We start from the raw sequence: 25,226 nt of genomic DNA, 5'->3' as shown, positions 1-25,226 counted from the left end.
CTGAAGGTCGTGAGTTCGATCCTCACACGGGGCAGCAGGCTCCTCTTTTCCGAAGAGATTTTGTCAAAAACTTAGAACTTTCCCTTTCAGTTCTAACACGTTTCTGATAAGTAAGGATTTGTGAACCCAAATGACAGATGGGACACATGGGTTGCTGTTTCTCTTGACCCGTTTGCTGTATAAAGAGGCAGATGAGATTGATTTGAGCTGTTTGACAGCTAAGCGCAAAATCTACCTGAAATACTTTTGTCTGAAAAACACCCGTCAGTAGCGAGCGCGTCAGTCTCATATTCTGAAGTTCGTGAGTTCGATCCTCACACGGGGAAGCGGTCTCCTCTTTTCTGAAGAGATTCTGTCACCAAATTAGAACTTTCCCTTTCAGATTTAAAATGTTTCTGATAAGTAAGAATTTGCGAACCCAAATGACAGACAGGACACATGGGTTGTTGATTCTCTTGACACGTTTGCTGTAAAAGGGGCTAGTTGAGATTGATTTGAGCTATGAAACCAAATTAAATCTTGTGCCAAAGTTCATCACAACGAACGGACCAAAAGATGGCGTTCAGAATTTTCGACAGCTTAACGCAAATTCTACCTGAAATACTTTTGTCTGAAAAACACCTTTGTCTTTGAATGTTGGTGGCAGTACAGAAAAGTACATTCCCATACCGGGAGTTGAACCCGGGCCACCTGGGTGAGAACCAGGAATCCTAACCGCTAGACCATATGGGAAAAGTTGTGCTGTCTTATCAGTGACAATCTGAAAAAAAATAAGTTTTCTACTTGGCACAAGCAACTTCTGCAGTTCTATTTGCGCAGCTTGCCTCGTTAACACAGTTGTAAGCAAATCAGTCTCATAAGCTGAAAGATGAACGTTCGATTCTTAGACGGGGTACTGGTCCCTCGTTTTCTCAATCGATTCTGTCTCCATCTTGGCTACAGGGCCACAGATTTTTCCGATTCAGTACCAAAACATAACCAATTTAGTTCCTAAACTGTTTCCACGTACAAGGCATGGGGCAGCTTTTGAATGTGTGTACTAGTTCCAAAGGAGTGTCACTCCCATAGCAGGAAGTAAACCAGTCGACCAGGGATACTAGGTCCTATCCACTTTTCCACGTGGGACAAGTTATACACTAAGCAGCAAGATAAATTAAAAAAAAAAAAAAAAAAAAAGAAGTTTTTGCTTTGATTAAATAGCTTTTACATCACAAAAGAAAAAAGTTGCCACATGAGCATGGTACTTAGCACGTCAGTTGGTAATCTGAAGTTCATGAGGTTTTTTCCTCACACGTGGAACTATTCTCCCCCCTTTTCTTGGGATATTGTGTCACCCACTCAGAACTTTCTCACTGAAACGTTTCCGATTCGAAAGGAAACAGGAGCCTTAGTGACAGAAAGAACACATGGATTGTTGCGTCCCTTGACGCTTTGGAGTAATAAGGTGTAGTTGAGAATGGTTTAAGCTATGAAACAAAATGAAATCTTGTGCTAAATGTCAGTAAGAGCCACAAATACCCTGATGTTCAGCATTTTTGACTGCAAAGTACAAAATCTACCTGAAATATTATTGTCTGGAAAATACATTTCTGTCTTTGATTGTTGGCAGTAGTACAGTAAAAGGTGCGTTCCCATACCGGGAGTCGAACGCGGGCCGCCTGGGTGAAAACCAGGAATCCTAACCGCTAGACCATATGGGAATGGATAGCTACACACTGAGGTATCTATTGAAAAAAATCAGCTCGGGGGCTTGCACAAGAAACGTCTGCAGATTGGCACGTGCATCTTGCCTCGTTAGCGCAGTAGGTAGCGCGTCAGTCTCATAATCTGAAGGTCGTGAGTTCGATCCTCACACGGGGCAGCAGGCTCCTCTTTTCCGAAGATATTTTGTCAAAATCTTAGAACTTTCCCTTTCAGTTCTAACACGTTTCTGATAAGTAAGGATTTGTGAACCCAAATGACAGATGGGACACATGGGTTGCTGTTTCTCTTGACCCGTTTGCTGTATAAAGAGGCAGATGAGAGTGATTTGAGCTGTTTGACAGCTAAGCGCAAAATCTACCTGAAATACTTTTGTCTGAAAAACACCCGTCAGTAGCGAGCGCGTCAGTCTCATATTCTGAAGTTCGTGAGTTCGATCCTCACACGGGGAAGCGGTCTCCTCTTTTCTGAAGAGATTCTGTCACCAAATTAGAACTTTCCCTTTCAGATTTAAAATGTTTCTGATAAGTAAGAATTTGCGAACCCAAATGACAGACAGGACACATGGGTTGTTGATTCTCTTGACACGTTTGCTCTAAAAGGGGATAGTTGAGATTGATTTGAGCTATGAAACCAAATTAAATCTTGTGCCAAAGTTCATCACAACGAACGGACCAAAAGATGGCGTTCAGAATTTTCGACAGCTTAACGCAAATTCTACCTGAAATACTTTTGTCTGAAAAACACCTTTGTCTTTGAATGTTGGTGGCAGTACAGAAAAGTACATTCCCATACCGGGAGTTGAACCCGGGTCGCCTGGGTGAGAACCAGGAATCCTAACCGCTAGACCATATGGGAAAAGATGTGCTGTCTTATCAGTGACAATCTGAAAAAAAATAAGTTTTCTACTTGGCACAAGCAACTTCTGCAGTTCTATTTGCGCAGCTTGCCTCGTTAACACAGTTGTAAGCAAATCAGTCTCATAAGCTGAAAGATGAACGTTCGATTGTTAGACGGGGTACTGGTCCCTCGTTTTCTCAATCGATTCTGTCTCCATCTTGGCTACAGGGCCACAGATTTTTCCGATTCAGTACCAAAACATAACCAATTTAGTTCCTAAACTGTTTCCACGTACAAGGCACGGGGCAGCTTTCGAATGTGTGTACTAGTTCCAAAGGAGTGTCACTCCCATAGCAGGAAGTAAACCAGTCGACCAGGGATACTAGGTCCTATCCACTTTTCCACGTGGGACAAGTTATACACTAAGCAGCAAGATAAATTAAAAAAAAAAAAAAAAAAGAAGTTTTTGCTTTGATTAAATAGCTTTTACATCACAAAAGAAAAAAGTTGCCACATGAGCATGGTACTTAGCACGTCAGTTGGTAATCTGAAGTTCATGATGTTTTTTCCTCACACGGGGAACTATTCTCCTCCCTTTTCTTGGGATATTGTGTCACCCACTCAGAACTTTCTCACTGAAACGTTTCCGATTCGAAAGGAAACAGGAGCCTTAGTGACAGACAGAACACATGGATTGTTGCGTCCCTTGACGCTTTGGAGTAATAAGGTGTAGTTGAGAATGGTTTAAGCTATGAAACAAAATGAAATCTTGTGCTAAAGGTCAGTAAGAGCCACAAATACCCTGATGTTCAGCATTTTTGACTGCAAAGTACAAAATCTACCTGAAATATTATTGTCTGGAAAATACATTTCTGTCTTTGATTGTTGGCAGTAGTACAGTAAAAGGTGCGTTCCCATACCGGGAGTCGAACACGGGCCGCCTGGGTGAAAACCAGGAATCCTAACCGCTAGACCATATGGGAATGGATAGCTACACACTGAGGTATCTATTGAAAAAAATCAGCTCGGGAGCTTGCACAAGAAACGTCTGCAGATTGGCACGTGCATCTTTCCTCGTTAGCGCAGTAGGTAGCGCGTCAGTCTCATAATCTGAAGGTCGTGAGTTCGATACTCACACGGGGCAGCGGGCTCCTCTTTTCCGAAGAGATATTGTCAAAAACGTAGAACTTTCCCCTTCATTTCTAACACGTTTCTGATAAGTAAGGATTTGTGAACCCAAATGACACATGGGATGCTGGTTCTCTTGACCCGTTTGCTGTATAAAGAGGCAGATGAGAGTGATTTGAGCTATGACAAAAAATTAAATCTTGTGCCAAAGGTCGTCACAATGAATGTAACCAAAAGCTGGTGTTCAGAATGATTGACAGCTAAGCGCAAAATCTACCTGAAATACTTTTGTCTGAAAAACACCCGCGTCAGTCTCATAATCTGAAGGTCGTGAGTTCGATCCTCACACGGGGCAGCAGGCTCCTCTTTTCCGAAGAGATTTTGTCAAAAACTTAGAACTTTCCCTTTCAGTTCTAACACGTTTCTGATAAGTAAGGATTTGTGAACCCAAATGACAGATGGGACACATGGGTTGCTGTTTCTCTTGACCCGTTTGCTGTATAAAGAGGCAGATGAGAGTGATTTGAGCTGTTTGACAGCTAAGCGCAAAATCTACCTGAAATACTTTTGTCTGAAAAACACCCGTCAGTAGCGAGCGCGTCAGTCTCATATTCTGAAGTTCGTGAGTTCGATCCTCACACGGGGAAGCGGTCTCCTCTTTTCTGAAGAGATTCTGTCACCAAATTAGAACTTTCCCTTTCAGATTTAAAATGTTTCTGATAAGTAAGAATTTGCGAACCCAAATGACAGACAGGACACATGGGTTGTTGATTCTCTTGACACGTTTGCTGTAAAAGGGGCTAGTTGAGATTGATTTGAGCTATGAAACCAAATTAAATCTTGTGCCAAAGTTCATCACAACGAACGGACCAAAAGATGGCGTTCAGAATTTTCGACAGCTTAACGCAAATTCTACCTGAAATACTTTTGTCTGAAAAACACCTTTGTCTTTGAATGTTGGTGGCAGTACAGAAAAGTACATTCCCATACCGGGAGTTGAACCCGGGCCACCTGGGTGAGAACCAGGAATCCTAACCGCTAGACCATATGGGAAAAGTTGTGCTGTCTTATCAGTGACAATCTGAAAAAAAATAAGTTTTCTACTTGGCACAAGCAACTTCTGCAGTTCTATTTGCGCAGCTTGCCTCGTTAACACAGTTGTAAGCAAATCAGTCTCATAAGCTGAAAGATGAACGTTCGATTCTTAGATGGGGTACTGGTCCCTCGTTTTCTCAATCGATTCTGTCTCCATCTTGGCTACAGGGCCACAGATTTTTCCGATTCAGTACCAAAACATAACCAATTTAGTTCCTAAACTGTTTCCACGTACAAGGCACGGGGCAGCTTTCGAATGTGTGTACTAGTTCCAAAGGAGTGTCACTCCCATAGCAGGAAGTAAACCAGTCGACCAGGGATACTAGGTCCTATCCACTTTTCCACGTGGGACAAGTTATACACTAAGCAGCAAGATAAATTAAAAAAAAAAAAAAAAAAGAAGTTTTTGCTTTGATTAAATAGCTTTTACATCACAAAAGAAAAAAGTTGCCACATGAGCATGGTACTTAGCACGTCAGTTGGTAATCTGAAGTTCATGATGTTTTTTCCTCACACGGGGAACTATTCTCCTCCCTTTTCTTGGGATATTGTGTCACCCACTCAGAACTTTCTCACTGAAACGTTTCCGATTCGAAAGGAAACAGGAGCCTTAGTGACAGACAGAACACATGGATTGTTGCGTCCCTTGACGCTTTGGAGTAATAAGGTGTAGTTGAGAATGGTTTAAGCTATGAAACAAAATGAAATCTTGTGCTAAAGGTCAGTAAGAGCCACAAATACCCTGATGTTCAGCATTTTTGACTGCAAAGTACAAAATCTACCTGAAATATTATTGTCTGGAAAATACATTTCTGTCTTTGATTGTTGGCAGTAGTACAGTAAAAGGTGCGTTCCCATACCGGGAGTCGAACACGGGCCGCCTGGGTGAAAACCAGGAATCCTAACCGCTAGACCATATGGGAATGGATAGCTACACACTGAGGTATCTATTGAAAAAAATCAGCTCGGGGGCTTGCACAAGAAACGTCTGCAGATTGGCACGTGCATCTTGCCTCGTTAGCGCAGTAGGTAGCGCGTCAGTCTCATAATCTGAAGGTCGTGAGTTCGATACTCACACGGGGCAGCGGGCTCCTCTTTTCCGAAGAGATATTGTCAAAAACTTAGAACTTTCCCCTTCATTTCTAACACGTTTCTGATAAGTAAGGATTTGTGAACCCAAATGACACATGGGATGCTGGTTCTCTTGACCCGTTTGCTGTATAAAGAGGCAGATGAGAGTGATTTGAGCTATGACAAAAAATTAAATCTTGTGCCAAAGGTCGTCACAATGAATGTAACCAAAAGCTGGTGTTCAGAATGATTGACAGCTAAGCGCAAAATCTACCTGAAATACTTTTGTCTGAAAAACACCCGCGTCAGTCTCATAATCTGAAGGTCGTGAGTTCGATCCTCACACGGGGCAGCAGGCTCCTCTTTTCCGAAGAGATTTTGTCAAAAACTTAGAACTTTCCCTTTCAGTTCTAACACGTTTCTGATAAGTAAGGATTTGTGAACCCAAATGACAGATGGGACACATGGGTTGCTGTTTCTCTTGACCCGTTTGCTGTATAAAGAGGCAGATGAGAGTGATTTGAGCTGTTTGACAGCTAAGCGCAAAATCTACCTGAAATACTTTTGTCTGAAAAACACCCGTCAGTAGCGAGCGCGTCAGTCTCATATTCTGAAGTTCGTGAGTTCGATCCTCACACGGGGAAGCGGTCTCCTCTTTTCTGAAGAGATTCTGTCACCAAATTAGAACTTTCCCTTTCAGATTTAAAATGTTTCTGATAAGTAAGAATTTGCGAACCCAAATGACAGACAGGACACATGGGTTGTTGATTCTCTTGACACGTTTGCTGTAAAAGGGGCTAGTTGAGATTGATTTGAGCTATGAAACCAAATTAAATCTTGTGCCAAAGTTCATCACAACGAACGGACCAAAAGATGGCGTTCAGAATTTTCGACAGCTTAACGCAAATTCTACCTGAAATACTTTTGTCTGAAAAACACCTTTGTCTTTGAATGTTGGTGGCAGTACAGAAAAGTACATTCCCATACCGGGAGTTGAACCCGGGCCACCTGGGTGAGAACCAGGAATCCTAACCGCTAGACCATATGGGAAAAGTTGTGCTGTCTTATCAGTGACAATCTGAAAAAAAATAAGTTTTCTACTTGGCACAAGCAACTTCTGCAGTTCTATTTGCGCAGCTTGCCTCGTTAACACAGTTGTAAGCAAATCAGTCTCATAAGCTGAAAGATGAACGTTCGATTCTTAGACGGGGTACTGGTCCCTCGTTTTCTCAATCGATTCTGTCTCCATCTTGGCTACAGGGCCACAGATTTTTCCGATTCAGTACCAAAACATAACCAATTTAGTTCCTAAACTGTTTCCACGTACAAGGCACGGGGCAGCTTTCGAATGTGTGTACTAGTTCCAAAGGAGTGTCACTCCCATAGCAGGAAGTAAACCAGTCGACCAGGGATACTAGGTCCTATCCACTTTTCCACGTGGGACAAGTTATACACTAAGCAGCAAGATAAATTAAAAAAAAAAAAAAAAAAGAAGTTTTTGCTTTGATTAAATAGCTTTTACATCACAAAAGAAAAAAGTTGCCACATGAGCATGGTACTTAGCACGTCAGTTGGTAATCTGAAGTTCATGATGTTTTTTCCTCACACGGGGAACTATTCTCCTCCCTTTTCTTGGGATATTGTGTCACCCACTCAGAACTTTCTCACTGAAACGTTTCCGATTCGAAAGGAAACAGGAGCCTTAGTGACAGACAGAACACATGGATTGTTGCGTCCCTTGACGCTTTGGAGTAATAAGGTGTAGTTGAGAATGGTTTAAGCTATGAAACAAAATGAAATCTTGTGCTAAAGGTCAGTAAGAGCCACAAATACCCTGATGTTCAGCATTTTTGACTGCAAAGTACAAAATCTACCTGAAATATTATTGTCTGGAAAATACATTTCTGTCTTTGATTGTTGGCAGTAGTACAGTAAAAGGTGCGTTCCCATACCGGGAGTCGAACACGGGCCGCCTGGGTGAAAACCAGGAATCCTAACCGCTAGACCATATGGGAATGGATAGCTACACACTGAGGTATCTATTGAAAAAAATCAGCTCGGGGGCTTGCACAAGAAACGTCTGCAGATTGGCACGTGCATCTTGCCTCGTTAGCGCAGTAGGTAGCGCGTCAGTCTCATAATCTGAAGGTCGTGAGTTCGATACTCACACGGGGCAGCGGGCTCCTCTTTTCCGAAGAGATATTGTCAAAAACTTAGAACTTTCCCCTTCATTTCTAACACGTTTCTGATAAGTAAGGATTTGTGAACCCAAATGACACATGGGATGCTGGTTCTCTTGACCCGTTTGCTGTATAAAGAGGCAGATGAGAGTGATTTGAGCTATGACAAAAAATTAAATCTTGTGCCAAAGGTCGTCACAATGAATGTAACCAAAAGCTGGTGTTCAGAATGATTGACAGCTAAGCGCAAAATCTACCTGAAATACTTTTGTCTGAAAAACACCCGCGTCAGTCTCATAATCTGAAGGTCGTGAGTTCGATCCTCACACGGGGCAGCAGGCTCCTCTTTTCCGAAGAGATTTTGTCAAAAACTTAGAACTTTCCCTTTCAGTTCTAACACGTTTCTGATAAGTAAGGATTTGTGAACCCAAATGACAGATGGGACACATGGGTTGCTGTTTCTCTTGACCCGTTTGCTGTATAAAGAGGCAGATGAGAGTGATTTGAGCTGTTTGACAGCTAAGCGCAAAATCTACCTGAAATACTTTTGTCTGAAAAACACCCGTCAGTAGCGAGCGCGTCAGTCTCATATTCTGAAGTTCGTGAGTTCGATCCTCACACGGGGAAGCGGTCTCCTCTTTTCTGAAGAGATTCTGTCACCAAATTAGAACTTTCCCTTTCAGATTTAAAATGTTTCTGATAAGTAAGAATTTGCGAACCCAAATGACAGACAGGACACATGGGTTGTTGATTCTCTTGACACGTTTGCTGTAAAAGGGGCTAGTTGAGATTGATTTGAGCTATGAAACCAAATTAAATCTTGTGCCAAAGTTCATCACAACGAACGGACCAAAAGATGGCGTTCAGAATTTTCGACAGCTTAACGCAAATTCTACCTGAAATACTTTTGTCTGAAAAACACCTTTGTCTTTGAATGTTGGTGGCAGTACAGAAAAGTACATTCCCATACCGGGAGTTGAACCCGGGCCACCTGGGTGAGAACCAGGAATCCTAACCGCTAGACCATATGGGAAAAGTTGTGCTGACTTATCAGTGACAATCTGAAAAAAAATAAGTTTTCTACTTGGCACAAGCAACTTCTGCAGTTCTATTTGCGCAGCTTGCCTCGTTAACACAGTTGTAAGCAAATCAGTCTCATAAGCTGAAAGATGAACGTTCGATTCTTAGACGGGGTACTGGTCCCTCGTTTTCTCAATCGATTCTGTCTCCATCTTGGCTACAGGGCCACAGATTTTTCCGATTCAGTACCAAAACATAACCAATTTAGTTCCTAAACTGTTTCCACGTACAAGGCATGGGGCAGCTTTTGAATGTGTGTACTAGTTCCAAAGGAGTGTCACTCCCATAGCAGGAAGTAAACCAGTCGACCAGGGATACTAGGTCCTATCCACTTTTCCACGTGGGACAAGTTATACACTAAGCAGCAAGATAAATTAAAAAAAAAAAAAAAAAAAAAGAAGTTTTTGCTTTGATTAAATAGCTTTTACATCACAAAAGAAAAAAGTTGCCACATGAGCATGGTACTTAGCACGTCAGTTGGTAATCTGAAGTTCATGAGGTTTTTTCCTCACACGTGGAACTATTCTCCCCCCTTTCTTGGGATATTGTGTCACCCACTCAGAACTTTCTCACTGAAACGTTTCCGATTCGAAAGGAAACAGGAGCCTTAGTGACAGAAAGAACACATGGATTGTTGCGTCCCTTGACGCTTTGGAGTAATAAGGTGTAGTTGAGAATGGTTTAAGCTATGAAACAAAATGAAATCTTGTGCTAAATGTCAGTAAGAGCCACAAATACCCTGATGTTCAGCATTTTTGACTGCAAAGTACAAAATCTACCTGAAATATTATTGTCTGGAAAATACATTTCTGTCTTTGATTGTTGGCAGTAGTACAGTAAAAGGTGCGTTCCCATACCGGGAGTCGAACGCGGGCCGCCTGGGTGAAAACCAGGAATCCTAACCGCTAGACCATATGGGAATGGATAGCTACACACTGAGGTATCTATTGAAAAAAATCAGCTCGGGGGCTTGCACAAGAAACGTCTGCAGATTGGCACGTGCATCTTGCCTCGTTAGCGCAGTAGGTAGCGCGTCAGTCTCATAATCTGAAGGTCGTGAGTTCGATCCTCACACGGGGCAGCAGGCTCCTCTTTTCCGAAGATATTTTGTCAAAATCTTAGAACTTTCCCTTTCAGTTCTAACACGTTTCTGATAAGTAAGGATTTGTGAACCCAAATGACAGATGGGACACATGGGTTGCTGTTTCTCTTGACCCGTTTGCTGTATAAAGAGGCAGATGAGAGTGATTTGAGCTGTTTGACAGCTAAGCGCAAAATCTACCTGAAATACTTTTGTCTGAAAAACACCCGTCAGTAGCGAGCGCGTCAGTCTCATATTCTGAAGTTCGTGAGTTCGATCCTCACACGGGGAAGCGGTCTCCTCTTTTCTGAAGAGATTCTGTCACCAAATTAGAACTTTCCCTTTCAGATTTAAAATGTTTCTGATAAGTAAGAATTTGCGAACCCAAATGACAGACAGGACACATGGGTTGTTGATTCTCTTGACACGTTTGCTCTAAAAGGGGATAGTTGAGATTGATTTGAGCTATGAAACCAAATTAAATCTTGTGCCAAAGTTCATCACAACGAACGGACCAAAAGATGGCGTTCAGAATTTTCGACAGCTTAACGCAAATTCTACCTGAAATACTTTTGTCTGAAAAACACCTTTGTCTTTGAATGTTGGTGGCAGTACAGAAAAGTACATTCCCATACCGGGAGTTGAACCCGGGTCGCCTGGGTGAGAACCAGGAATCCTAACCGCTAGACCATATGGGAAAAGATGTGCTGTCTTATCAGTGACAATCTGAAAAAAAATAAGTTTTCTACTTGGCACAAGCAACTTCTGCAGTTCTATTTGCGCAGCTTGCCTCGTTAACACAGTTGTAAGCAAATCAGTCTCATAAGCTGAAAGATGAACGTTCGATTGTTAGACGGGGTACTGGTCCCTCGTTTTCTCAATCGATTCTGTCTCCATCTTGGCTACAGGGCCACAGATTTTTCCGATTCAGTACCAAAACATAACCAATTTAGTTCCTAAACTGTTTCCACGTACAAGGCACGGGGCAGCTTTCGAATGTGTGTGTACTAGTTCCAAAGGAGTGTCACTCCCATAGCAGGAAGTAAACCAGTCGACCAGGGATACTAGGTCCTATCCACTTTTCCACGTGGGACAAGTTATACACTAAGCAGCAAGATAAATTAAAAAAAAAAAAAAAAAAGAAGTTTTTGCTTTGATTAAATAGCTTTTACATCACAAAAGAAAAAAGTTGCCACATGAGCATGGTACTTAGCACGTCAGTTGGTAATCTGAAGTTCATGATGTTTTTTCCTCACACGGGGAACTATTCTCCTCCCTTTTCTTGGGATATTGTGTCACCCACTCAGAACTTTCTCACTGAAACGTTTCCGATTCGAAAGGAAACAGGAGCCTTAGTGACAGACAGAACACATGGATTGTTGCGTCCCTTGACGCTTTGGAGTAATAAGGTGTAGTTGAGAATGGTTTAAGCTATGAAACAAAATGAAATCTTGTGCTAAAGGTCAGTAAGAGCCACAAATACCCTGATGTTCAGCATTTTTGACTGCAAAGTACAAAATCTACCTGAAATATTATTGTCTGGAAAATACATTTCTGTCTTTGATTGTTGGCAGTAGTACAGTAAAAGGTGCGTTCCCATACCGAGGAATCCTAACCGCTAGACCATATGGGAATGGATAGCTACACACTGAGGTATCTATTGAAAAAAATCAGCTCGGGGGCTTGCACAAGAAACGTCTGCAGATTGGCACGTGCATCTTGCCTCGTTAGCGCAGTAGGTAGCGCGTCAGTCTCATAATCTGAAGGTCGTGAGTTCGATACTCACACGGGGCAGCGGGCTCCTCTTTTCCGAAGAGATATTGTCAAAAACTTAGAACTTTCCCCTTCATTTCTAACACGTTTCTGATAAGTAAGGATTTGTGAACCCAAATGACACATGGGATGCTGGTTCTCTTGACCCGTTTGCTGTATAAAGAGGCAGATGAGAGTGATTTGAGCTATGACAAAAAATTAAATCTTGTGCCAAAGGTCGTCACAATGAATGTAACCAAAAGCTGGTGTTCAGAATGATTGACAGCTAAGCGCAAAATCTACCTGAAATACTTTTGTCTGAAAAACACCCGCGTCAGTCTCATAATCTGAAGGTCGTGAGTTCGATCCTCACACGGGGCAGCAGGCTCCTCTTTTCCGAAGAGATTTTGTCAAAAACTTAGAACTTTCCCTTTCAGTTCTAACACGTTTCTGATAAGTAAGGATTTGTGAACCCAAATGACAGATGGGACACATGGGTTGCTGTTTCTCTTGACCCGTTTGCTGTATAAAGAGGCAGATGAGAGTGATTTGAGCTGTTTGACAGCTAAGCGCAAAATCTACCTGAAATACTTTTGTCTGAAAAACACCCGTCAGTAGCGAGCGCGTCAGTCTCATATTCTGAAGTTCGTGAGTTCGATCCTCACACGGGGAAGCGGTCTCCTCTTTTCTGAAGAGATTCTGTCACCAAATTAGAACTTTCCCTTTCAGATTTAAAATGTTTCTGATAAGTAAGAATTTGCGAACCCAAATGACAGACAGGACACATGGGTTGTTGATTCTCTTGACACGTTTGCTGTAAAAGGGGCTAGTTGAGATTGATTTGAGCTATGAAACCAAATTAAATCTTGTGCCAAAGTTCATCACAACGAACGGACCAAAAGATGGCGTTCAGAATTTTCGACAGCTTAACGCAAATTCTACCTGAAATACTTTTGTCTGAAAAACACCTTTGTCTTTGAATGTTGGTGGCAGTACAGAAAAGTACATTCCCATACCGTGAGTTGAACCCGGGCCACCTGGGTGAGAACCAGGAATCCTAACCGCTAGACCATATGGGAAAAGTTGTGCTGTCTTATCAGTGACAATCTGAAAAAAAATAAGTTTTCTACTTGGCACAAGCAACTTCTGCAGTTCTATTTGCGCAGCTTGCCTCGTTAACACAGTTGTAAGCAAATCAGTCTCATAAGCTGAAAGATGAACGTTCGATTCTTAGACGGGGTACTGGTCCCTCGTTTTCTCAATCGATTCTGTCTCCATCTTGGCTACAGGGCCACAGATTTTTCCGATTCAGTACCAAAACATAACCAATTTAGTTCCTAAACTGTTTCCACGTACAAGGCACGGGGCAGCTTTCGAATGTGTGTACTAGTTCCAAAGGAGTGTCACTCCCATAGCAGGAAGTAAACCAGTCGACCAGGGATACTAGGTCCTATCCACTTTTCCACGTGGGACAAGTTATACACTAAGCAGCAAGATAAATTAAAAAAAAAAAAAAAAAAGAAGTTTTTGCTTTGATTAAATAGCTTTTACATCACAAAAGAAAAAAGTTGCCACATGAGCATGGTACTTAGCACGTCAGTTGGTAATCTGAAGTTCATGATGTTTTTTCCTCACACGGGGAACTATTCTCCTCCCTTTTCTTGGGATATTGTGTCACCCACTCAGAACTTTCTCACTGAAACGTTTCCGATTCGAAAGGAAACAGGAGCCTTAGTGACAGACAGAACACATGGATTGTTGCGTCCCTTGACGCTTTGGAGTAATAAGGTGTAGTTGAGAATGGTTTAAGCTATGAAACAAAATGAAATCTTGTGCTAAAGGTCAGTAAGAGCCACAAATACCCTGATGTTCAGCATTTTTGACTGCAAAGTACAAAATCTACCTGAAATATTATTGTCTGGAAAATACATTTCTGTCTTTGATTGTTGGCAGTAGTACAGTAAAAGGTGCGTTCCCATACCGGGAGTCGAACACGGGCCGCCTGGGTGAAAACCAGGAATCCTAACCGCTAGACCATATGGGAATGGATAGCTACACACTGAGGTATCTATTGAAAAAAATCAGCTCGGGGGCTTGCACAAGAAACGTCTGCAGATTGGCACGTGCATCTTGCCTCGTTAGCGCAGTAGGTAGCGCGTCAGTCTCATAATCTGAAGGTCGTGAGTTCGATACTCACACGGGGCAGCGGGCTCCTCTTTTCCGAAGAGATATTGTCAAAAACTTAGAACTTTCCCCTTCATTTCTAACACGTTTCTGATAAGTAAGGATTTGTGAACCCAAATGACACATGGGATGCTGGTTCTCTTGACCCGTTTGCTGTATAAAGAGGCAGATGAGAGTGATTTGAGCTATGACAAAAAATTAAATCTTGTGCCAAAGGTCGTCACAATGAATGTAACCAAAAGCTGGTGTTCAGAATGATTGACAGCTAAGCGCAAAATCTACCTGAAATACTTTTGTCTGAAAAACACCCGCGTCAGTCTCATAATCTGAAGGTCGTGAGTTCGATCCTCACACGGGGCAGCAGGCTCCTCTTTTCCGAAGAGATTTTGTCAAAAACTTAGAACTTTCCCTTTCAGTTCTAACACGTTTCTGATAAGTAAGGATTTGTGAACCCAAATGACAGATGGGACACATGGGTTGCTGTTTCTCTTGACCCGTTTGCTGTATAAAGAGGCAGATGAGAGTGATTTGAGCTGTTTGACAGCTAAGCGCAAAATCTACCTGAAATACTTTTGTCTGAAAAACACCCGTCAGTAGCGAGCGCGTCAGTCTCATATTCTGAAGTTCGTGAGTTCGATCCTCACACGGGGAAGCGGTCTCCTCTTTTCTGAAGAGATTCTGTCACCAAATTAGAACTTTCCCTTTCAGATTTAAAATGTTTCTGATAAGTAAGAATTTGCGAACCCAAATGACAGACAGGACACATGGGTTGTTGATTCTCTTGACACGTTTGCTGTAAAAGGGGCTAGTTGAGATTGATTTGAGCTATGAAACCAAATTAAATCTTGTGCCAAAGTTCATCACAACGAACGGACCAAAAGATGGCGTTGAGAATTTTCGACAGCTTAACGCAAATTCTACCTGAAATACTTTTGTCTGAAAAACACCTTTGTCTTTGAATGTTGGTGGCAGTACAGAAAAGTACATTCCCATACCGGGAGTTGAACCCGGGCCACCTGGGTGAGAACCAGGAATCCTAACCGCTAGACCATATGGGAAAAGTTGTGCTGTCTTATCAGTGACAATCTGAAAAAAAATAAGTTTTCAACTTGGCACAAGCAACTTCTGCAGTTCTATTTGCGCAGCTTGCCTCGTTAACACAGTTGTAAGCAAATCAGTCTCATAAGCTGAAAGATGAACGTTCGATTCTTAGACGGGGTACTGGTCCCTCGTTTTCTCAATCGATTCTGTCTCCATCTTGGCTACAGGGCCACAGATTTTTCCGATTCAGTACCAAAACATAACCAATTTAGTTCCTAAACTGTTTCCACGTACAAGGCACGGGGCAGCTTTCGAATGTGTGTACTAGTTCCAAAGGAGTGTCACTCCCATAGCAGGAAGTAAACCAGTCGACCAGGGATACTAGGTCCTATCCACTTTTCCACGTGGGACAAGTTATACACTAAGCAGCAAGATAAATTAAAAAAAAAAAAAAAAAAGAAGTTTTTGCTTTGATTAAATAGCTTTTACATCACAAAAGAAAAAAGTTGCCACATGAGCATGGTACTTAGCACGTCAGTTGGTAATCTGAAGTTCATGATGTTTTTTCCTCACACGGGGAACTATTCTCCTCCCTTTTCTTGGGATATTGTGTCACCCACTCAGAACTTTCTCACTGAAACGTTTCCGATTCGAAAGGAAACAGGAGCCTTAGTGACAGACAGAACACATGGATTGTTGCGTCCCTTGACGCTTTGGAGTAATAAGGTGTAGTTGAGAATGGTTTAAGCTATGAAACAAAATGAAATCTTGTGCTAAAGGTCAGTAAGAGCCACAAATACCCTGATGTTCAGCATTTTTGACTGCAAAGTACAAAATCTACCTGAAATATTATTGTCTGGAAAATACATTTCTGTCTTTGATTGTTGGCAGTAGTACAGTAAAAGGTGCGTTCCCATACCGGGAGTCGAACACGGGCCGCCTGGGTGAAAACCAGGAATCCTAACCGCTAGACCATATGGGAATGGATAGCTACACACTGAGGTATCTATTGAAAAAAATCAGCTCGGGGGCTTGCACAAGAAACGTCTGCAGATTGGCACGTGCATCTTGCCTCGTTAGCGCAGTAGGTAGCGCGTCAGTCTCATAATCTGAAGGTCGTGAGTTCGATACTCACACGGGGCAGCGGGCTCCTCTTTTCCGAAGAGATATTGTCAAAAACTTAGAACTTTCCCCTTCATTTCTAACACGTTTCTGATAAGTAAGGATTTGTGAACCCAAATGACACATGGGATGCTGGTTCTCTTGACCCGTTTGCTGTATAAAGAGGCAGATGAGAGTGATTTGAGCTATGACAAAAAATTAAATCTTGTGCCAAAGGTCGTCACAATGAATGTAACCAAAAGCTGGTGTTCAGAATGATTGACAGCTAAGCGCAAAATCTACCTGAAATACTTTTGTCTGAAAAACACCCGCGTCAGTCTCATAATCTGAAGGTCGTGAGTTCGATCCTCACACGGGGCAGCAGGCTCCTCTTTTCCGAAGAGATTTTGTCAAAAACTTAGAACTTTCCCTTTCAGTTCTAACACGTTTCTGATAAGTAAGGATTTGTGAACCCAAATGACAGATGGGACACATGGGTTGCTGTTTCTCTTGACCCGTTTGCTGTATAAAGAGGCAGATGAGAGTGATTTGAGCTGTTTGACAGCTAAGCGCAAAATCTACCTGAAATACTTTTGTCTGAAAAACACCCGTCAGTAGCGAGCGCGTCAGTCTCATATTCTGAAGTTCGTGAGTTCGATCCTCACACGGGGAAGCGGTCTCCTCTTTTCTGAAGAGATTCTGTCACCAAATTAGAACTTTCCCTTTCAGATTTAAAATGTTTCTGATAAGTAAGAATTTGCGAACCCAAATGACAGACAGGACACATGGGTTGTTGATTCTCTTGACACGTTTGCTGTAAAAGGGGCTAGTTGAGATTGATTTGAGCTATGAAACCAAATTAAATCTTGTGCCAAAGTTCATCACAACGAACGGACCAAAAGATGGCGTTCAGAATTTTCGACAGCTTAACGCAAATTCTACCTGAAATACTTTTGTCTGAAAAACACCTTTGTCTTTGAATGTTGGTGGCAGTACAGAAAAGTACATTCCCATACCGGGAGTTGAACCCGGGCCACCTGGGTGAGAACCAGGAATCCTAACCGCTAGACCATATGGGAAAAGTTGTGCTGTCTTATCAGTGACAATCTGAAAAAAAATAAGTTTTCTACTTGGCACAAGCAACTTCTGCAGTTCTATTTGCGCAGCTTGCCTCGTTAACACAGTTGTAAGCAAATCAGTCTCATAAGCTGAAAGATGAACGTTCGATTCTTAGACGGGGTACTGGTCCCTCGTTTTCTCAATCGATTCTGTCTCCATCTTGGCTACAGGGCCACAGATTTTTCCGATTCAGTACCAAAACATAACCAATTTAGTTCCTAAACTGTTTCCACGTACAAGGCATGGGGCAGCTTTTGAATGTGTGTACTAGTTCCAAAGGAGTGTCACTCCCATAGCAGGAAGTAAACCAGTCGGCCAGGGATACTAGGTCCTATCCACTTTTCCACGTGGGACAAGTTATACACTAAGCAGCAAGATAAATTAAAAAAAAAAAAAAAAAAAAAGAAGTTTTTGCTTTGATTAAATAGCTTTTACATCACAAAAGAAAAAAGTTGCCACATGAGCATGGTACTTAGCACGTCAGTTGGTAATCTGAAGTTCATGAGGTTTTTTCCTCACACGTGGAACTATTCTCCCCCCTTTTCTTGGGATATTGTGTCACCCACTCAGAACTTTCTCACTGAAACGTTTCCGATTCGAAAGGAAACAGGAGCCTTAGTGACAGAAAGAACACATGGATTGTTGCGTCCCTTGACGCTTTGGAGTAATAAGGTGTAGTTGAGAATGGTTTAAGCTATGAAACAAAATGAAATCTTGTGCTAAATGTCAGTAAGAGCCACAAATACCCTGATGTTCAGCATTTTTGACTGCAAAGTACAAAATCTACCTGAAATATTATTGTCTGGAAAATACATTTCTGTCTTTGATTGTTGGCAGTAGTACAGTAAAAGGTGCGTTCCCATACCGGGAGTCGAACGCGGGCCGCCTGGGTGAAAACCAGGAATCCTAACCGCTAGACCATATGGGAATGGATAGCTACACACTGAGGTATCTATTGAAAAAAATCAGCTCGGGGGCTTGCACAAGAAACGTCTGCAGATTGGCACGTGCATCTTGCCTCGTTAGCGCAGTAGGTAGCGCGTCAGTCTCATAATCTGAAGGTCGTGAGTTCGATCCTCACACGGGGCAGCAGGCTCCTCTTTTCCGAAGAGATTTTGTCAAAATCTTAGAACTTTCCCTTTCAGTTCTAACACGTTTCTGATAAGTAAGGATTTGTGAACCCAAATGACAGATGGGACACATGGGTTGCTGTTTCTCTTGACCCGTTTGCTGTATAAAGAGGCAGATGAGAGTGATTTGAGCTGTTTGACAGCTAAGCGCAAAATCTACCTGAAATACTTTTGTCTGAAAAACACCCGTCAGTAGCGAGCGCGTCAGTCTCATATTCTGAAGTTCGTGAGTTCGATCCTCACACGGGGAAGCGGTCTCCTCTTTTCTGAAGAGATTCTGTCACCAAATTAGAACTTTCCCTTTCAGATTTAAAATGTTTCTGATAAGTAAGAATTTGCGAACCCAAATGACAGACAGGACACATGGGTTGTTGATTCTCTTGACACGTTTGCTCTAAAAGGGGATAGTTGAGATTGATTTGAGCTATGAAACCAAATTAAATCTTGTGCCAAAGTTCATCACAACGAACGGACCAAAAGATGGCGTTCAGAATTTTCGACAGCTTAACGCAAATTCTACCTGAAATACTTTTGTCTGAAAAACACCTTTGTCTTTGAATGTTGGTGGCAGTACAGAAAAGTACATTCCCATACCGGGAGTTGAACCCGGGTCGCCTGGGTGAGAACCAGGAATCCTAACCGCTAGACCATATGGGAAAAGATGTGCTGTCTTATCAGTGACAATCTGAAAAAAAATAAGTTTTCTACTTGGCACAAGCAACTTCTGCAGTTCTATTTGCGCAGCTTGCCTCGTTAACACAGTTGTAAGCAAATCAGTCTCATAAGCTGAAAGATGAACGTTCGATTGTTAGACGGGGTACTGGTCCCTCGTTTTCTCAATCGATTCTGTCTCCATCTTGGCTACAGGGCCACAGATTTTTCCGATTCAGTACCAAAACATAACCAATTTAGTTCCTAAACTGTTTCCACGTACAAGGCACGGGGCAGCTTTCGAATGTGTGTACTAGTTCCAAAGGAGTGTCACTCCCATAGCAGGAAGTAAACCAGTCGACCAGGGATACTAGGTCCTATCCACTTTTCCACGTGGGACAAGTTATACACTAAGCAGCAAGATAAATTAAAAAAAAAAAAAAAAAAGAAGTTTTTGCTTTGATTAAATAGCTTTTACATCACAAAAGAAAAAAGTTGCCACATGAGCATGGTACTTAGCACGTCAGTTGGTAATCTGAAGTTCATGATGTTTTTTCCTCACACGGGGAACTATTCTCCTCCCTTTTCTTGGGATATTGTGTCACCCACTCAGAACTTTCTCACTGAAACGTTTCCGATTCGAAAGGAAACAGGAGCCTTAGTGACAGACAGAACACATGGATTGTTGCGTCCCTTGACGCTTTGGAGTAATAAGGTGTAGTTGAGAATGGTTTAAGCTATGAAACAAAATGAAATCTTGTGCTAAAGGTCAGTAAGAGCCACAAATACCCTGATGTTCAGCATTTTTGACTGCAAAGTACAAAATCTACCTGAAATATTATTGTCTGGAAAATACATTTCTGTCTTTGATTGTTGGCAGTAGTACAGTAAAAGGTGCGTTCCCATACCGGGAGTCGAACACGGGCCGCCTGGGTGAAAACCAGGAATCCTAACCGCTAGACCATATGGGAATGGATAGCTACACACTGAGGTATCTATTGAAAAAAATCAGCTCGGGGGCTTGCACAAGAAACGTCTGCAGATTGGCACGTGCATCTTGCCTCGTTAGCGCAGTAGGTAGCGCGTCAGTCTCATAATCTGAAGGTCGTGAGTTCGATACTCACACGGGGCAGCGGGCTCCTCTTTTCCGAAGAGATATTGTCAAAAACTTAGAACTTTCCCCTTCATTTCTAACACGTTTCTGATAAGTAAGGATTTGTGAACCCAAATGACACATGGGATGCTGGTTCTCTTGACCCGTTTGCTGTATAAAGAGGCAGATGAGAGTGATTTGAGCTATGACAAAAAATTAAATCTTGTGCCAAAGGTCGTCACAATGAATGTAACCAAAAGCTGGTGTTCAGAATGATTGACAGCTAAGCGCAAAATCTACCTGAAATACTTTTGTCTGAAAAACACCCGCGTCAGTCTCATAATCTGAAGGTCGTGAGTTCGATCCTCACACGGGGCAGCAGGCTCCTCTTTTCCGAAGAGATTTTGTCAAAAACTTAGAACTTTCCCTTTCAGTTCTAACACGTTTCTGATAAGTAAGGATTTGTGAACCCAAATGACAGATGGGACACATGGGTTGCTGTTTCTCTTGACCCGTTTGCTGTATAAAGAGGCAGATGAGAGTGATTTGAGCTATTTGACAGCTAAGCGCAAAATCTACCTGAAATACTTTTGTCTGAAAAACACCCGTCAGTAGCGAGCGCGTCAGTCTCATATTCTGAAGTTCGTGAGTTCGATCCTCACACGGGGAAGCGGTCTCCTCTTTTCTGAAGAGATTCTGTCACCAAATTAGAACTTTCCCTTTCAGATTTAAAATGTTTCTGATAAGTAAGAATTTGCGAACCCAAATGACAGACAGGACACATGGGTTGTTGATTCTCTTGACACGTTTGCTGTAAAAGGGGCTAGTTGAGATTGATTTGAGCTATGAAACCAAATTAAATCTTGTGCCAAAGTTCATCACAACGAACGGACCAAAAGATGGCGTTCAGAATTTTCGACAGCTTAACGCAAATTCTACCTGAAATACTTTTGTCTGAAAAACACCTTTGTCTTTGAATGTTGGTGGCAGTACAGAAAAGTACATTCCCATACCGGGAGTTGAACCCGGGCCACCTGGGTGAGAACCAGGAATCCTAACCGCTAGACCATATGGGAAAAGTTGTGCTGTCTTATCAGTGACAATCTGAAAAAAAATAAGTTTTCTACTTGGCACAAGCAACTTCTGCAGTTCTATTTGCGCAGCTTGCCTCGTTAACACAGTTGTAAGCAAATCAGTCTCATAAGCTGAAAGATGAACGTTCGATTCTTAGACGGGGTACTGGTCCCTCGTTTTCTCAATCGATTCTGTCTCCATCTTGGCTACAGGGCCACAGATTTTTCCGATTCAGTACCAAAACATAACCAATTTAGTTCCTAAACTGTTTCCACGTACAAGGCAAGGGGCAGCTTTTGAATGTGTGTACTAGTTCCAAAGGAGTGTCACTCCCATAGCAGGAAGTAAACCAGTCGGCCAGGGATACTAGGTCCTATCCACTTTTCCACGTGGGACAAGTTATACACTAAGCAGCAAGATAAATTAAAAAAAAAAAAAAAAAAAAAGAAGTTTTTGCTTTGATTAAATAGCTTTTACATCACAAAAGAAAAAAGTTGCCACATGAGCATGGTACTTAGCACGTCAGTTGGTAATCTGAAGTTCATGAGGTTTTTTCCTCACACGTGGAACTATTCTCCCCCCTTTTCTTGGGATATTGTGTCACCCACTCAGAACTTTCTCACTGAAACGTTTCCGATTCGAAAGGAAACAGGAGCCTTAGTGACAGAAAGAACACATGGATTGTTGCGTCCCTTGACGCTTTGGAGTAATAAGGTGTAGTTGAGAATGGTTTAAGCTATGAAACAAAATGAAATCTTGTGCTAAATGTCAGTAAGAGCCACAAATACCCTGATGTTCAGCATTTTTGACTGCAAAGTACAAAATCTACCTGAAATATTATTGTCTGGAAAATACATTTCTGTCTTTGATTGTTGGCAGTAGTACAGTAAAAGGTGCGTTCCCATACCGGGAGTCGAACGCGGGCCGCCTGGGTGAAAACCAGGAATCCTAACCGCTAGACCATATGGGAATGGATAGCTACACACTGAGGTATCTATTGAAAAAAATCAGCTCGGGGGCTTGCACAAGAAACGTCTGCAGATTGGCACGTGCATCTTGCCTCGTTAGCGCAGTAGGTAGCGCGTCAGTCTCATAATCTGAAGGTCGTGAGTTCGATCCTCACACGGGGCAGCAGGCTCCTCTTTTCCGAAGAGATTTTGTCAAAAACTTAGAACTTTCCCTTTCAGTTCTAACACGTTTCTGATAAGTAAGGATTTGTGAACCCAAATGACAGATGGGACACATGGGTTGCTGTTTCTCTAGACCCGTTTGCTGTATAAAGAGGCAGATGAGAGTGATTTGAGCTGTTTGACAGCTAAGCGCAAAATCTACCTGAAATACTTTTGTCTGAAAAACACCCGTCAGTAGCGAGCGCGTCAGTCTCATATTCTGAAGTTCGTGAGTTCGATCCTCACACGGGGAAGCGGTCTCCTCTTTTCTGAAGAGATTCTGTCACCAAATTAGAACTTTCCCTTTCAGATTTAAAATGTTTCTGATAAGTAAGAATTTGCGAACCCAAATGACAGACAGGACACATGGGTTGTTGATTCTCTTGACACGTTTGCTGTAAAAGGGGCTAGTTGAGATTGATTTGAGCTATGAAACCAAATTAAATCTTGTGCCAAAGTTCATCACAACGAACGGACCAAAAGATGGCGTTCAGAATTTTCGACAGCTTAACGCAAATTCTACCTGAAATACTTTTGTCTGAAAAACACCTTTGTCTTTGAATGTTGGTGGCAGTACAGAAAAGTACATTCCCATACCGGGAGTTGAACCCGGGCCACCTGGGTGAGAACCAGGAATCCTAACCGCTAGACCATATGGGAAAAGTTGTGCTGTCTTATCAGTGACAATCTGAAAAAAAATAAGTTTTCTACTTGGCACAAGCAACTTCTGCAGTTCTATTTGCGCAGCTTGCCTCGTTAACACAGTTGTAAGCAAATCAGTCTCATAAGCTGAAAGATGAACGTTCGATTCTTAGACGGGGTACTGGTCCCTCGTTTTCTCAATCGATTCTGTCTCCATCTTGGCTACAGGGCCACAGATTTTTCCGATTCAGTACCAAAACATAACCAATTTAGTTCCTAAACTGTTTCCACGTACAAGGCACGGGGCAGCTTTCGAATGTGTGTACTAGTTCCAAAGGAGTGTCACTCCCATAGCAGGAAGTAAACCAGTCGACCAGGGATACTAGGTCCTATCCACTTTTCCACGTGGGACAAGTTATACACTAAGCAGCAAGATAAATTAAAAAAAAAAAAAAAAAAGAAGTTTTTGCTTTGATTAAATAGCTTTTACATCACAAAAGAAAAAAGTTGCCACATGAGCATGGTACTTAGCACGTCAGTTGGTAATCTGAAGTTCATGATGTTTTTTCCTCACACGGGGAACTATTCTCCTCCCTTTTCTTGGGATATTGTGTCACCCACTCAGAACTTTCTCACTGAAACGTTTCCGATTCGAAAGGAAACAGGAGCCTTAGTGACAGACAGAACACATGGATTGTTGCGTCCCTTGACGCTTTGGAGTAATAAGGTGTAGTTGAGAATGGTTTAAGCTATGAAACAAAATGAAATCTTGTGCTAAAGGTCAGTAAGAGCCACAAATACCCTGATGTTCAGCATTTTTGACTGCAAAGTACAAAATCTACCTGAAATATTATTGTCTGGAAAATACATTTCTGTCTTTGATTGTTGGCAGTAGTACAGTAAAAGGTGCGTTCCCATACCGGGAGTCGAACACGGGCCGCCTGGGTGAAAACCAGGAGTCCTAACCGCTAGACCATATGGGAATGGATAGCTACACACTGAGGTATCTATTGAAAAAAATCAGCTCGGGGGCTTGCACAAGAAACGTCTGCAGATTGGCACGTGCATCTTGCCTCGTTAGCGCAGTAGGTAGCGCGTCAGTCTCATAATCTGAAGGTCGTGAGTTCGATACTCACACGGGGCAGCGGGCTCCTCTTTTCCGAAGAGATATTGTCAAAAACTTAGAACTTTCCCCTTCATTTCTAACACGTTTCTGATAAGTAAGGATTTGTGAACCCAAATGACAGATGGGACACATGGGTTGCTGTTTCTCTTGACCCGTTTGCTGTATAAAGAGGCAGATGAGAGTGATTTGAGCTGTTTGACAGCTAAGCGCAAAATCTACCTGAAATACTTTTGTCTGAAAAACACCCGTCAGTAGCGAGCGCGTCAGTCTCATATTCTGAAGTTCGTGAGTTCGATCCTCACACGGGGAAGCGGTCTCCTCTTTTCTGAAGAGATTCTGTCACCAAATTAGAACTTTCCCTTTCAGATTTAAAATGTTTCTGATAAGTAAGAATTTGCGAACCCAAATGACAGACAGGACACATGGGTTGTTGATTCTCTTGACACGTTTGCTGTAAAAGGGGCTAGTTGAGATTGATTTGAGCTATGAAACCAAATTAAATCTTGTGCCAAAGTTCATCACAACGAACGGACCAAAAGATGGCGTTCAGAATTTTCGACAGCTTAACGCAAATTCTACCTGAAATACTTTTGTCTGAAAAACACCTTTGTCTTTGAATGTTGGTGGCAGTACAGAAAAGTACATTCCCATACCGGGAGTTGAACCCGGGCCACCTGGGTGAGAACCAGGAATCCTAACCGCTAGACCATATGGGAAAAGTTGTGCTGTCTTATCAGTGACAATCTGAAAAAAAATAAGTTTTCTACTTGGCACAAGCAACTTCTGCAGTTCTATTTGCGCAGCTTGCCTCGTTAACACAGTTGTAAGCAAATCAGTCTCATAAGCTGAAAGATGAACGTTCGATTCTTAGACGGGGTACTGGTCCCTCGTTTTCTCAATCGATTCTGTCTCCATCTTGGCTACAGGGCCACAGATTTTTCCGATTCAGTACCAAAACATAACCAATT

At 42.3% G+C, this 25,226-nt stretch overlaps 36 non-coding genes across 36 annotated transcripts; 12 read left to right on the top strand and 24 right to left on the bottom strand.

Annotated features, from left to right (window-relative positions):
- Nucleotides 1-660: 660 nt before the first annotated feature.
- TRNAE-CUC (transfer RNA glutamic acid (anticodon CUC)) lies at nucleotides 661-732 on the bottom strand. Its single transcript has one exon. It is a non-coding gene; the product is annotated as a tRNA-Glu (tRNA).
- Nucleotides 733-1,628: 896 nt separating this feature from the next.
- Nucleotides 1,629-1,700, bottom strand: TRNAE-UUC (transfer RNA glutamic acid (anticodon UUC)). Its single transcript has one exon. It is a non-coding gene; the product is annotated as a tRNA-Glu (tRNA).
- An 88-nt stretch (nucleotides 1,701-1,788) lies between these two features.
- TRNAM-CAU (transfer RNA methionine (anticodon CAU)) lies at nucleotides 1,789-1,861 on the top strand. The gene has a single exon. It is a non-coding gene; the product is annotated as a tRNA-Met (tRNA).
- Nucleotides 1,862-2,487: 626 nt separating this feature from the next.
- Nucleotides 2,488-2,559, bottom strand: TRNAE-CUC (transfer RNA glutamic acid (anticodon CUC)). The gene has a single exon. It is a non-coding gene; the product is annotated as a tRNA-Glu (tRNA).
- Nucleotides 2,560-3,452: 893 nt separating this feature from the next.
- On the bottom strand, nucleotides 3,453-3,524 carry TRNAE-UUC (transfer RNA glutamic acid (anticodon UUC)). The gene has a single exon. It is a non-coding gene; the product is annotated as a tRNA-Glu (tRNA).
- An 88-nt stretch (nucleotides 3,525-3,612) lies between these two features.
- TRNAM-CAU (transfer RNA methionine (anticodon CAU)) lies at nucleotides 3,613-3,685 on the top strand. Its single transcript has one exon. It is a non-coding gene; the product is annotated as a tRNA-Met (tRNA).
- A 965-nt stretch (nucleotides 3,686-4,650) lies between these two features.
- TRNAE-CUC (transfer RNA glutamic acid (anticodon CUC)) lies at nucleotides 4,651-4,722 on the bottom strand. Its single transcript has one exon. It is a non-coding gene; the product is annotated as a tRNA-Glu (tRNA).
- Nucleotides 4,723-5,615: 893 nt separating this feature from the next.
- TRNAE-UUC (transfer RNA glutamic acid (anticodon UUC)) lies at nucleotides 5,616-5,687 on the bottom strand. Its single transcript has one exon. It is a non-coding gene; the product is annotated as a tRNA-Glu (tRNA).
- Nucleotides 5,688-5,775: 88 nt separating this feature from the next.
- On the top strand, nucleotides 5,776-5,848 carry TRNAM-CAU (transfer RNA methionine (anticodon CAU)). Its single transcript has one exon. It is a non-coding gene; the product is annotated as a tRNA-Met (tRNA).
- Nucleotides 5,849-6,813: 965 nt separating this feature from the next.
- TRNAE-CUC (transfer RNA glutamic acid (anticodon CUC)) lies at nucleotides 6,814-6,885 on the bottom strand. Its single transcript has one exon. It is a non-coding gene; the product is annotated as a tRNA-Glu (tRNA).
- Nucleotides 6,886-7,778: 893 nt separating this feature from the next.
- On the bottom strand, nucleotides 7,779-7,850 carry TRNAE-UUC (transfer RNA glutamic acid (anticodon UUC)). The gene has a single exon. It is a non-coding gene; the product is annotated as a tRNA-Glu (tRNA).
- An 88-nt stretch (nucleotides 7,851-7,938) lies between these two features.
- TRNAM-CAU (transfer RNA methionine (anticodon CAU)) lies at nucleotides 7,939-8,011 on the top strand. The gene has a single exon. It is a non-coding gene; the product is annotated as a tRNA-Met (tRNA).
- Nucleotides 8,012-8,976: 965 nt separating this feature from the next.
- Nucleotides 8,977-9,048, bottom strand: TRNAE-CUC (transfer RNA glutamic acid (anticodon CUC)). Its single transcript has one exon. It is a non-coding gene; the product is annotated as a tRNA-Glu (tRNA).
- Nucleotides 9,049-9,943: 895 nt separating this feature from the next.
- On the bottom strand, nucleotides 9,944-10,015 carry TRNAE-UUC (transfer RNA glutamic acid (anticodon UUC)). Its single transcript has one exon. It is a non-coding gene; the product is annotated as a tRNA-Glu (tRNA).
- An 88-nt stretch (nucleotides 10,016-10,103) lies between these two features.
- TRNAM-CAU (transfer RNA methionine (anticodon CAU)) lies at nucleotides 10,104-10,176 on the top strand. The gene has a single exon. It is a non-coding gene; the product is annotated as a tRNA-Met (tRNA).
- Nucleotides 10,177-10,802: 626 nt separating this feature from the next.
- Nucleotides 10,803-10,874, bottom strand: TRNAE-CUC (transfer RNA glutamic acid (anticodon CUC)). Its single transcript has one exon. It is a non-coding gene; the product is annotated as a tRNA-Glu (tRNA).
- Nucleotides 10,875-11,897: 1,023 nt separating this feature from the next.
- On the top strand, nucleotides 11,898-11,970 carry TRNAM-CAU (transfer RNA methionine (anticodon CAU)). The gene has a single exon. It is a non-coding gene; the product is annotated as a tRNA-Met (tRNA).
- Nucleotides 11,971-12,935: 965 nt separating this feature from the next.
- TRNAE-CUC (transfer RNA glutamic acid (anticodon CUC)) lies at nucleotides 12,936-13,007 on the bottom strand. The gene has a single exon. It is a non-coding gene; the product is annotated as a tRNA-Glu (tRNA).
- An 893-nt stretch (nucleotides 13,008-13,900) lies between these two features.
- Nucleotides 13,901-13,972, bottom strand: TRNAE-UUC (transfer RNA glutamic acid (anticodon UUC)). The gene has a single exon. It is a non-coding gene; the product is annotated as a tRNA-Glu (tRNA).
- Nucleotides 13,973-14,060: 88 nt separating this feature from the next.
- On the top strand, nucleotides 14,061-14,133 carry TRNAM-CAU (transfer RNA methionine (anticodon CAU)). The gene has a single exon. It is a non-coding gene; the product is annotated as a tRNA-Met (tRNA).
- A 965-nt stretch (nucleotides 14,134-15,098) lies between these two features.
- Nucleotides 15,099-15,170, bottom strand: TRNAE-CUC (transfer RNA glutamic acid (anticodon CUC)). The gene has a single exon. It is a non-coding gene; the product is annotated as a tRNA-Glu (tRNA).
- Nucleotides 15,171-16,063: 893 nt separating this feature from the next.
- Nucleotides 16,064-16,135, bottom strand: TRNAE-UUC (transfer RNA glutamic acid (anticodon UUC)). The gene has a single exon. It is a non-coding gene; the product is annotated as a tRNA-Glu (tRNA).
- An 88-nt stretch (nucleotides 16,136-16,223) lies between these two features.
- On the top strand, nucleotides 16,224-16,296 carry TRNAM-CAU (transfer RNA methionine (anticodon CAU)). Its single transcript has one exon. It is a non-coding gene; the product is annotated as a tRNA-Met (tRNA).
- A 965-nt stretch (nucleotides 16,297-17,261) lies between these two features.
- TRNAE-CUC (transfer RNA glutamic acid (anticodon CUC)) lies at nucleotides 17,262-17,333 on the bottom strand. The gene has a single exon. It is a non-coding gene; the product is annotated as a tRNA-Glu (tRNA).
- An 896-nt stretch (nucleotides 17,334-18,229) lies between these two features.
- Nucleotides 18,230-18,301, bottom strand: TRNAE-UUC (transfer RNA glutamic acid (anticodon UUC)). The gene has a single exon. It is a non-coding gene; the product is annotated as a tRNA-Glu (tRNA).
- An 88-nt stretch (nucleotides 18,302-18,389) lies between these two features.
- On the top strand, nucleotides 18,390-18,462 carry TRNAM-CAU (transfer RNA methionine (anticodon CAU)). Its single transcript has one exon. It is a non-coding gene; the product is annotated as a tRNA-Met (tRNA).
- Nucleotides 18,463-19,088: 626 nt separating this feature from the next.
- TRNAE-CUC (transfer RNA glutamic acid (anticodon CUC)) lies at nucleotides 19,089-19,160 on the bottom strand. The gene has a single exon. It is a non-coding gene; the product is annotated as a tRNA-Glu (tRNA).
- Nucleotides 19,161-20,053: 893 nt separating this feature from the next.
- Nucleotides 20,054-20,125, bottom strand: TRNAE-UUC (transfer RNA glutamic acid (anticodon UUC)). Its single transcript has one exon. It is a non-coding gene; the product is annotated as a tRNA-Glu (tRNA).
- An 88-nt stretch (nucleotides 20,126-20,213) lies between these two features.
- On the top strand, nucleotides 20,214-20,286 carry TRNAM-CAU (transfer RNA methionine (anticodon CAU)). Its single transcript has one exon. It is a non-coding gene; the product is annotated as a tRNA-Met (tRNA).
- Nucleotides 20,287-21,251: 965 nt separating this feature from the next.
- On the bottom strand, nucleotides 21,252-21,323 carry TRNAE-CUC (transfer RNA glutamic acid (anticodon CUC)). The gene has a single exon. It is a non-coding gene; the product is annotated as a tRNA-Glu (tRNA).
- Nucleotides 21,324-22,219: 896 nt separating this feature from the next.
- On the bottom strand, nucleotides 22,220-22,291 carry TRNAE-UUC (transfer RNA glutamic acid (anticodon UUC)). Its single transcript has one exon. It is a non-coding gene; the product is annotated as a tRNA-Glu (tRNA).
- Nucleotides 22,292-22,379: 88 nt separating this feature from the next.
- Nucleotides 22,380-22,452, top strand: TRNAM-CAU (transfer RNA methionine (anticodon CAU)). Its single transcript has one exon. It is a non-coding gene; the product is annotated as a tRNA-Met (tRNA).
- A 626-nt stretch (nucleotides 22,453-23,078) lies between these two features.
- TRNAE-CUC (transfer RNA glutamic acid (anticodon CUC)) lies at nucleotides 23,079-23,150 on the bottom strand. Its single transcript has one exon. It is a non-coding gene; the product is annotated as a tRNA-Glu (tRNA).
- An 893-nt stretch (nucleotides 23,151-24,043) lies between these two features.
- On the bottom strand, nucleotides 24,044-24,115 carry TRNAE-UUC (transfer RNA glutamic acid (anticodon UUC)). Its single transcript has one exon. It is a non-coding gene; the product is annotated as a tRNA-Glu (tRNA).
- An 88-nt stretch (nucleotides 24,116-24,203) lies between these two features.
- On the top strand, nucleotides 24,204-24,276 carry TRNAM-CAU (transfer RNA methionine (anticodon CAU)). Its single transcript has one exon. It is a non-coding gene; the product is annotated as a tRNA-Met (tRNA).
- Nucleotides 24,277-24,902: 626 nt separating this feature from the next.
- TRNAE-CUC (transfer RNA glutamic acid (anticodon CUC)) lies at nucleotides 24,903-24,974 on the bottom strand. The gene has a single exon. It is a non-coding gene; the product is annotated as a tRNA-Glu (tRNA).
- Between the last annotated feature and the right edge of the window lie 252 nt (nucleotides 24,975-25,226).

Source organism: Dendrobates tinctorius, unplaced genomic scaffold (assembly GCF_039654945.1).
Source record: "Dendrobates tinctorius isolate UK_male_01 unplaced genomic scaffold, ASM3965494v1 ptg000272l, whole genome shotgun sequence".
Lineage (NCBI taxonomy): Eukaryota > Metazoa > Chordata > Amphibia > Anura > Dendrobatidae > Dendrobates > Dendrobates tinctorius.
Note: the sequence above shows the minus strand (reverse complement) of the source record. Positions and strands in the feature narration are given on the sequence as shown.